This window comes from Clarias gariepinus, chromosome 20 (genome assembly GCF_024256425.1).
Source record: "Clarias gariepinus isolate MV-2021 ecotype Netherlands chromosome 20, CGAR_prim_01v2, whole genome shotgun sequence".
In the NCBI taxonomy this organism is placed as follows: Eukaryota; Metazoa; Chordata; class Actinopteri; order Siluriformes; family Clariidae; genus Clarias; species Clarias gariepinus.
The window spans coordinates 17837740-17848433 of record NC_071119.1 but is presented as its reverse complement, the minus strand read 5'-3'; positions in this window follow the sequence as shown (position 1 = coordinate 17848433).

Genomic DNA, 10694 nt, shown 5'->3' with positions numbered 1-10694 from the left:
ACGTGTATAAATTGTTTTTCGATGGAACTGCAGTTATATAAAAATAAACAAAAAGTTCCTAAACTGAGTGTGACTACATACCTGTCTAATTTTATTTAATATTTTAATATTTTATTATATTGTTTTATATAAAGATATAGATAATAGATATTTATGGAATAATTTGTCCAGAGGTGGATAGAGTAGGCAAAAAGTTTACTCAAGTAAAAGTATCTGTACCTCAAAAAAAAAATTACGATATGTTATAAGAAAAACATTTTGATAGTCATCCAAAATAGGAGATATAAGTCCTGCACAGTGGCCAGAGGTATTTTGAGCCCTTCTTCTTCTTGCAGAATAGTGGCCAAGTCATTACATGATTTTGGTAGAGAAAAACGTTTTCTGAAAAACACCAAAGTGGCTAAATAATATTTAGATCTGTTGACAGTGCAAGCCATGGGTTTGGTGTTTATCCTCTGTTGTACAGTAGCACTGGAGACAGATGCCTCTGCGTTTTTTTTGGTTTTTATTCCCGCTCTACCCCGGCTAAGGATTTTTTCTGTCTATGGCGCCAGTTTGAGTGTGGGCATGTGACTACATGTGGTTATTGTTACTGCGGCTGATTGGTCAAATATCGAGTATAGCCGAGTATACAGTAGCGGAGTAAGAGTAGTGTTTTCTTAAAAAGTAGCGTTTCAGTAAAACCACACATACTGTAGTAGAAGTACATTTTAGTTACTCAAGTAAATGTAATGGAGTAAACAGACCTCTGTATATGGATGGATATAGTTGTGTACCGTATGAATGAATAGATAGACAGATATTGGGGCTGTCAGCATTAACACATTAATACTTGCAATTCATTTGAAACATGTAATGCATCAAAATTATTCAATGCAAATAAATTCAATCTTACTTTTAAAACGGAATTCAGGGACATGCAAAAAAAATCAGTTCCAAGTAGCGTTTTAGAATCATTATTTTAGAGTGTTTACATACACCCTCAATCCACTTTATTATAAATCTCCTATAGTTATCTCATCTATCACGTGCCACCAGTGCATTGGATGAAATCATGCTGACACAACAGGAGCTTCAGTTCATATTTTCTCTAAAACAGAATGGGAAGGTTTAAAATATCAGTGGTATTGACATGGTTGCTTTGAGCATCTCCTTGAATTTCCAACAGTCTCTAGTATTTGTAAAATGTTACTTGGTCTTTTTCTAGTCTTCACCTGTCAAGTGTTAGTGTTCCTGTGCCCACTGTAGCATGAAATCCCTATTATTGGCTGACAGAAGTGGAAACCAGTGTTGTAGCCCATCTGCTTTTTTTGGTTATTTGTTGTGAGATGGTTATCATGGTTGTAAAAAAAAACTAATTTAATTTCTAAATTGCCCATAGTGTGTGAATGAGTGTGTGTGTGCACACCCTGTAATGGATTGGGACCAGGCCTCCCGAACTCTGTACAGTATAAGACATATAGAATCAATGAATCAATGAATTATTATTATTACGGCCCAAGCACTATGACACCTGCCCCATAGTGTGTGAAGGGCCCTAGTGTTTTTTTTTATGAAAATATTTCTCCAGATGTTTAGGGGTTTTAACATGATCAAAAACTCATGAAAATTAAGACAGGTTGGAACTCTGTTGCCATTATGATGCCTTAGAGTCTAAGCCCTGGGCCCTCAAACAAGATTTTTCTGCATAGCTCACACTTGCATGCATGCATGCGAAATGGTATAAATTTAAAGCTCATTCAGCTGAATGAATTTAGTTTTTACATCGCATGTCATGGGCTCAACTCAACAGGAAGTCAGTTTTTTCGGTCATTAGCAAAATGCAGCCGAAGGAATTTGATATACTCCTCCTAGGAAATTCTGACGGTCACCACCGACCTGGGCCTATGCGATTAATGCTTTATTATTATTATTGATTTTGAAAACCATTGAATTATGACAACTTTTGAAGATGATTGCACAACAATGGTTTTGTGTTGGTCTATCACATAAAATCCCAATAAAATACATTTAAAAGTCTAACGGTATGAATACTTTTTCAAGTTACTGTATGATACATAATGAAATTTAGCCCAGTTTTAACAGTTTCAACTGCACATTTATTCCCTCCTTTGCTTTCATAAAAATATTTTGGCAAAGGCTTCTCATTATATTTTAGAGCATGACTTCGGATTTGCCTAATTAGCCACAAGAGCATTAATGTGGTGTGTCACATCAGATCGCGAGTTCGATTCCCGGGTGATGCTGTAACCTCTTGCAGCCGGAGGTCTAGAGAGAGCCATAATGTGGCTCTACAGCCAATCAGGGGCGTCTGTGAGCTCACGACTGAGTGGTAGTAGCAGCCTTCATGTGGGTGCCCCCTAGTGATGGAGAGGAATTGAACACAACTAAATTAGGGAGAAAATCGAGGAAAAATCCCCCAAAACCGTGTGCCTCCAGTTTTGTGGTAACAATTTTGGTAGAAATGACATGTCCATATAATATACAGTAGGGTTTTCTTCAAATGTACTGATTTCCTTTACTGTAATTACTTTTGCAGAGAATCATGCACCTTTTTTGCCTCCATCATCGTTATGTTTTCAGGTTGTTAATTCGTCCATGTGTTCAAAAGATTTAATTCGAATTGGGACAGCATCTTAAGATCAAGTGATTTTTTTTCTGCCATAGAAATGAGACTAGACTTGCATCCAAGTCGATGCCTAATGGACTTTTATTGCTGTATTAAGAACCTTTGAGTTCCACGAAAGAAACAAACAAACAAGAAAATTTTTAGGTTAGCAAATGTATTTTAATATAATGTTTAATTAAATATTTATACAGATTTCAGCACAATGACATAATGGCATCATTTCAGTTTAATTTACTTTGTCGTAAATGTATTCCTTATTTTTCATACCTGGTCTGTATTTTATTCATTATAATCGCAAAATAGCTATTAAATTTTCTCAAGAAAATAAAATAAAATAAAATAAAACAGCATACATCCCATAAAACATTAAGCAGTTTTACGTCTGGAAAATGATAAACTGTTAATAAATGACTTAAAATAATTAGCTTGTGCGACAGGGTCCTTCATTAAAATTTAAATACTTAGGATTTATATAAAAGTCTTTTTGAACTTCAATATAGATCCTGGCGGAATATTCTCAGATAACAATATTTGAGAATTTAAGATCAACCCAATGTTGAGATTTGTGTCATTGTTAAAATGTTAAGAATTTCTTTTTGGAGAACAGCTAATCAGAAGGTACAGGTACGTGGTTAGGACTGGGTGATGCAAGTACCAGACTGTAGTAGCCATGCTCTTGAATTGTTACTTTAGGCTTAAGCAAGCTTGCATGCAATTTGAGCTTTTTTTTATTTCCAAAAGACCCTTAGAGAAAATGAAAAAGTCCTATAAACCCAATATAAATATCACTCCATAAGCATGCCTTGCCAGGAAAAATGCCATGTTAGTACATAATCGTCAGAACTCATTAGAAAGGCAATACCTAAGCCTACTGCACATATAATATAACTTACTCTGCCTGGCCAAAGAAATCACAAGAAGTGGGAAATTACTGCATCAAGCAAGAAAACTAAGGCGATTAGAAATGACAGCACGTTACGAACCCTCCAACAACCGTAACAACAAGGAACCTTAAACTTTGTACAAGAAATGTGATTTAAAAAACTAAATAATGACTGGAGGTTACTTAAACACTTGTCAGGGTGAGATGGGAAGCGCATGAAGCATTGCACCCATCATGTATAATAGTGCCCACAGTACACGTCTCTGGAGGCAGTGTTATGATCTGGGATTGCTTCATTTGGTCAGGTCGAGCCTCAGCGTTAATTGGAGTCAGCTGATGACCTTAATGTACTGAATGACCAGGTTATTCTCTCACTTCTTTTCTTCCCTGGTGGCACAGGCATATTCCTGAACTCAGATTGAAAAAAAAAATGGTTTAGGGAGCATGAGGAGATATTTTAACACATTAAATACCCACCACATTATACATCATAATGAAAGCTAAAGGCGGCTAAATAAAATATATTTGGCCAGGCAGTGTATTTAAGCATAGCATGTAACAATCTCGTACTCATTTCCACTCAAATTGGCCTAGCACTGCACTGAGCACCTCAAAACACATACACACACTATGCAGCACTCTAGCCTTGAACGTTTCTGTTTAATGTATGCTGTGATTTGTGATCAAGTGTTTCTGTACAGTCTCTAATTTGGCACAATACCAAAGCAGGAGAAGATAACTTAAACTAGATATATTTCACATTTTAAATATTCTTTATGGCTTCTATAATAGTATTATATTTATTTCTTGCTATTGAGGAAAAGTCAAGTGACCTTACAGTGCCTTGCATAGGTATCCTTCCCTACCCTTGCCTTTTTTCCATGCTGTCAACCCCAATGTAACCAAAGAGGTTATATACTGAAATTAGCTAAACGGAGTTGACCATTGTCCAATTAAAGGCGCCTGAAAATAAATACACTTGTTCCTGGAAGCCTCAGAAAACAGCATCATGAAAACTAAGGTGTTATCAGAACAATTCCACGAAAAAGTTCTGGAAAGGTATCTTTCACAGATATATTGTGGCTCAAAGGCTTTGCTGGGTTACTGGAAATCCTAGGTATAACACAACTGAGAGGATTATATGTTAATAGGTGCATGGTTTATTAATTTAAGATCTATTTTAAGATCAAGTCAATTAAAAGGGTACACCTGTCTTTTCTTTAAAATATGTCTTTTGCATGTACAAATAGGGATTAATTCATTATAACAGCTGGCTAAGTTAAACCTACTATATAGTAGGACAGCCAGGTTGTCATGCGTGCAATGATTTTTTAAAATTCTTTTTGTTCAATGGAATTCAATGCTTATGCATGGCACTGTACATCATCGCATTACAATACACAACAACTCTTAGTGTAGATCTCCTATAAAGGGTAAATAATTCATTATTAGTTCCTTTCTAAAATTGCTGTATTAAAGGACTCTAGCCTTGAAAACCAACCTCTATACCAAAAACGCAATATCACAAACACACAAACAGGAGTTCACTCGACACATTCCGACCTCATCTCAGAGCTTTATGTGCAAAAGTTATTGACTCATTTTCAATTTTTCAATCAATTATTTTTAATATGAACACCACTGTTCTGTTAGTTCAGGCTTACACTCAGATCAGCTCTCTCATTTGTTCTTTCTATGTTTACCCTGTTAATAACATACATCACCACCATACTGCTTCCTAAGCTATTATCAACTCCATTAGCATTTATCCACACATTAAAGTCATGTCAAGATAAAAACCATGTGGTGTTAGCAAAGTTAGAAATGATTTAACATCACTAACGAAAATACAGACAAAAAAATTCTTACATTACAACAAAAAAAATCCAACTTGTATGTCTTAAGCTGAAGGTAGAATAGAAACTAAAGTACATTTATGGTGAGAAAATAAAGTAGCTATAATTTCCCAAGTTTGATGGCTACAGATTGCCAATCTTAGAGTCTGGTTCATTTTGAAAATTAAAGTCAAATTTCATAGCAATCAGAGAATGAACATAATAAATTACATCAAACAGGTGTATCAAAAGAGAAAGCATTACTGCCAGATAGCAAAAGAATCCTGAGGCAAGACTTCCAAATAAAAACTGTTTTTTTTCCCTTCAGTTGAAGTAATAGCAAAATCAGGCTCATTACACATCAAATTCATTGCAACTGTTAATAGACACACATTCTCATATTTTCCAGTTAGTAAGCAAATTTCAGTACATAAAAAAATCCATTTGCATTAAATAAATAAATCAATAATAAAACACACTGCTATAAATTCACAATATATATATTTACAACTACCTAAAGGTGAAAACATCAGCCAGAATTGAAAAAATCTTTCCATTAATAAAAATACTTTGTAAGTTTAAATCATAATCGAAAAATAATTTCTAAAGGTTATTATATGATTAGATTTTTGTTTGCTCTGAGACTTAAAGCTAAAGTTAAAATAAAACACCTGTGGGTCAGTTATACTGTAAGCCAGTAGTGGCTCATTTCTTACCGTTATATGTTTTTTTTTTGCAGCATTGTTAAAGTCAATATGTTTTTAATGTCATGAATTCCAATTTGACAATATGACATTTTGACAACAGGACATTTTTATGTGCATATGCTTAAGATGCTGTTCATTATACTGTACACTGGATATGTCAATTTTTTTTTTGTTAATGCAGTTGATCAATTCAATGCCTACAGACTTAATCCAAAGTTTAAATCACTTGCATGTTGAGGTAAGATGACCAAGAGATGATAGTAACAAATAATACGCACAGTGCAGTTACTATGTATTATCTGCATAGAGCTTGGCAAGTATTTAGCAAAGTACCGACTAATTTCATACTGCAAAGCAATTGGTTTGCATTCATATTAAATTATTTGCATTAATGTACAATGATAATATAGGGACTAAATCCACATTATCCTTATAGTTCTGCATATAACGTAGATACACAACTATAAGTATAGGGAGGATTATGGAGGCCATGTTTTTATTTTCCAATACTGATTTTTAACACACCTTATGCAAATGTAGAGCTTATAACTTACTCTTATTATCATCCAATTTATACAGCAATAGCAATTTGTCAGTTATATAGTAATTTGTCAATTAGCTAGCTTCCTAACTAGCTAATAGAATAATGTCATTATGTATTACTGTATTGTTTAGATGGTGTCGCCTGTCTACATAACACAACACTAAAGCCTTATGCCTTCAAAATGCAGTCCTAAACTAATTTTAAAGGAAAACATTTAAGCTAAATGACTTTTAAACTTTTCCTTTGAGATTGCAATAGAAATTCTGGCTTAGGGTGTGTTAAAAACAGGATTGAAAGGCGGCCCATGACCTTTCCAAATAAGTTCATTAACTAAGTTATTCGTCAGTGTCTTGGCAAGTCAGAGCTACAGTAACAGGTACACGTGCAATCTGAGCCTTAGCAGTGTGACCACTGATTCAAGCTGTTACTGTTACAAACTTATATGATATATTTATAAAAATAAAGTGAGGGTATTTCCAGTCCTTTTTACTGACCTATTGTCAGTTGTAATATTATAATTAATTGTACATTTTAATTATAGTTGGATATTTCTAATTTGCTTGATATACAATGGAACTGACCTCATTTGTAGAAATTCTTTAAAAAAAATAGCATGAAAGCTTGATTAGCTTGTAGCAGTCTGATCAATAACCAGACATAAAAAAAGTAAAGATAAACCATGAAAAAATAAAGACTAACCATGTAGGACAAAGTTAAGATTTACTTTCACACTGGGTAAGAAAATAAGAATAGCATTACACTGTGTTTAAAGCATATAAACCAAACAAATTATATTATATTGGCAGTGCACAACATTGCGAATTGGCTTATACTGAATATGCAAAGATTCTGACTTCCTAAACTTGTCAATTGTAGATTGAACATCGAAAACTATCAAAGTCACAAGGTCACAAACATTGAACCTTACATACACAACTGGAAAACAGTTAAACAACTAAGACCTCCAACCCTCAGACTGAACTTGGTCGCTGTTTGATTTCATTTTATATTAGAAATTTCCTGCTTACTAAGGTCTGCATGACACGGGGAATAAACACATACTTCAAAACTGATGAATACTTCTATAAAGATGTACTGGTCTAAAGTGGTAAGGTAAAACTCCACGCTCATACAGTAAAAGCCAATTAGCATGTCTTTAAACTGTGGGAGGAAACCAGAGTACCCGCCAAGCAAGGGGAGAACGTGCAAACTCCTAGACCTATCAAGCCTTTGCTATCAAGTTGTAAATCTTTAAACATTTCTCTTACTCCCTCTGACCATTGATACAAATAGTATGACTCAAAGTACTTCATAGAAACAAAGATGCTACTTTCAACAATGCTTAATACTTTATAACCAGTTAACATTCACCTTTGAAGATAATTCAGATCGAGTTGATCGTATTCAAACTGGAGAATTCAAAAGGTAAAATTCAACTTCTTATGATACCTACAGTTTCTCAGAGAATATCACACGAAAAAAAAAAAAGCCAGCGATCTAAACCGAAACACAAAGATTTACTACAAATAACCCCAATCCAAACCACATTTGTTTAGTTGGCACAAAGATAAGAATAGGTATAAATTGGACTCAAACCCAGTTTTATGTCCAGGGTGTTTTTTTTGGGGGGGAGTGGGTGGCTGGTGGGAAACACATATACCCTGCAAGTGCTAACATTTAACACTAGCTGTAAAAAACACATCACGGACGCAAACGCACAAAAACACGTTATTAAATCAGTGATTATTCTAGCACTTAATGTCATATGAATGCATACTGGTATTTAGCATAGCAAAAGCAACAGTCTGTAGAGGCTGGGCAAAAAGAGACACAGTGATTTAGCTAATATTGGATTTTAAATCAACAGTCTTTCTGCAACTAGTCAATTTTATACATTATGATGGCTTGGACGATGAAGATGCACTTGAAAATGTGTTTGATATAAATACTGTATAATCATTCGGTAATACCAATTCATTTCAGCTTGCTATACTCGATCTGACAGTTTATTAGAGGAACAAGCATCACCAGAGCTGGAACCCTATTGGTTTTGTTAGGATTTTGAAAAAAAGAATTATTATTGATGTAACTTATTAACTTTACATAGGTACTGTTTATTTCATAAGCAACCTTATTAACCAGGGGAGGACAAATCACTAGCCCAGGACAAACAGATTTAGCATCTGAGCTACTTGTTTATTTACTGCCCAGCAGACAAGTACAATAGGTTAAATAACCAAAGAAATATAACCCTACACCTTACTGACTACTGCAATCATGTGGCATCCTGCCACCTACTCTGCTACACCAATAAGCCAAGGCAACAGACATATATCAAAACAATTCTGAATTTACAGCGATAAAAATGAATAAAAAGAAACAAATGTCGGACAGCTTACAGGAAACAGTCATCAATGACCTGATGACTTTTTTTTTCTTTTTTTTTCCGCTATGTTGTGTTACATTACATTATGGCCACAGTTTCAACTCAAATATTAAATTAATTCCCTTAGTCCGTGGAAAGCCCTTAACTAGCTGGTTATTTGTTATTATACTGCGTGGTCAAGTCAAACTAGGACTAGGCGAAATTAACATTTACAGAAGACGAGGCTCTCAGCCACAGTAAAACATTCAATTTGGGCAAACATTCAGTGAGTGAAACGCCTGATCCTTGAGAATTGACAGCTAACTTTGTCGCCAACTTGCACATCTGTCTATGGGAACTGTACAGTCATTTCCGAACACCTCTTGCACATTACAGGAACTACATATCCCAATACAGTCCTGACTTCGCTCCAAGCTATTTCCACATAAAATATTTGGGCCATTGACGGAGTTCCAGTGAGGCCAACGTTTCTGGTGTACTGAGAAAACTTTCTATCCTGATGGTTTCCAAGCACTAGTGCAACGCTGGGATAAGTGCATTAGTGTAGCAGGGAACTTTCATACCTGTGGTTTGTTATTGTGCCAAATCAAAAGTTCCGGTTTGACTTAAACGTCCGTCTGACAATACCTTAGATATTACTTTTTAGTCTGGTCGGTCAGATTTACCAAAACATGAAAACATGAGGCTGGGCATGACTTTAGTGTTCCACCTCACCGGTGGACTAGCTAATAAGTTGTGATTTGTCCACCCCGGATGTTTATTGTAATACCTTAATTATATGACACTAAATTTTCACAATGTTAATTGTAATGTTAATGTCCGTCATTTCTCAGATTTCTAATTATGCATCATATGACATTTTCATGTAAACCATGTTTAGTATACTGAGAAGCAAAAATAATTCATTCACAGTTTATGATTTAAGACAATCTAAAAACTTAACCTTATATTAAGTCTTAACAAGCCCTGTGCTTGTGCAAGAAGCCAATAAAATCACATGGAATGATGCCTTTTCTGGTCACTGTTTAATCCTCACTCACAAACGTTGTTTACGTTTGAGGTGCTTAATCCTAAAATCTTAATACATATGGTACTATATACTTCAATATGGGTATTTATATCAATAATCAAAGAAACACTCTGGAAAACATGTGACCCTAATGATATGTTTGATATGTGATATATATAAGCTATTCATGATACTTTTATAAAATGACTCATTACAATGCTTAGGATAAATAAACAAATGAAACAATAAAAATAATTTAAATTTAAAGAGATCTAATCACATACATGTTATGTCTCTCTACGGAAGGCAAATGTTGGCTTTTGCAATTCTCAAATGGTTCTCGACACTAAATTCTTACTAAATTCTAAACATTTTAGCAGGTGGTGAACTTGTGAGTTTTAAAGGGAATCTACAGCCAAGTGACCTGTACTTACACTATCACTCGAATGTAGCATGAAGTAAAAGTACTACACTGTTGCGTTCAACATTTCTACAGTCAGACTAAAAACCCTCTTTCATTTACACAATTCACGTCTATTTCACATGAGCTTACATACTCACTAACAACAATTTCCCATAGCAGGAAACGCAATCTCAGCGACACTGACGGCAAACGCTAACTATCAGGCCATTCCATCGTTCCTTCTCTTACTCCTTCTTTCACCTTCTTCTGGATTTCAAAACTTCTTAATCCTCCTGGG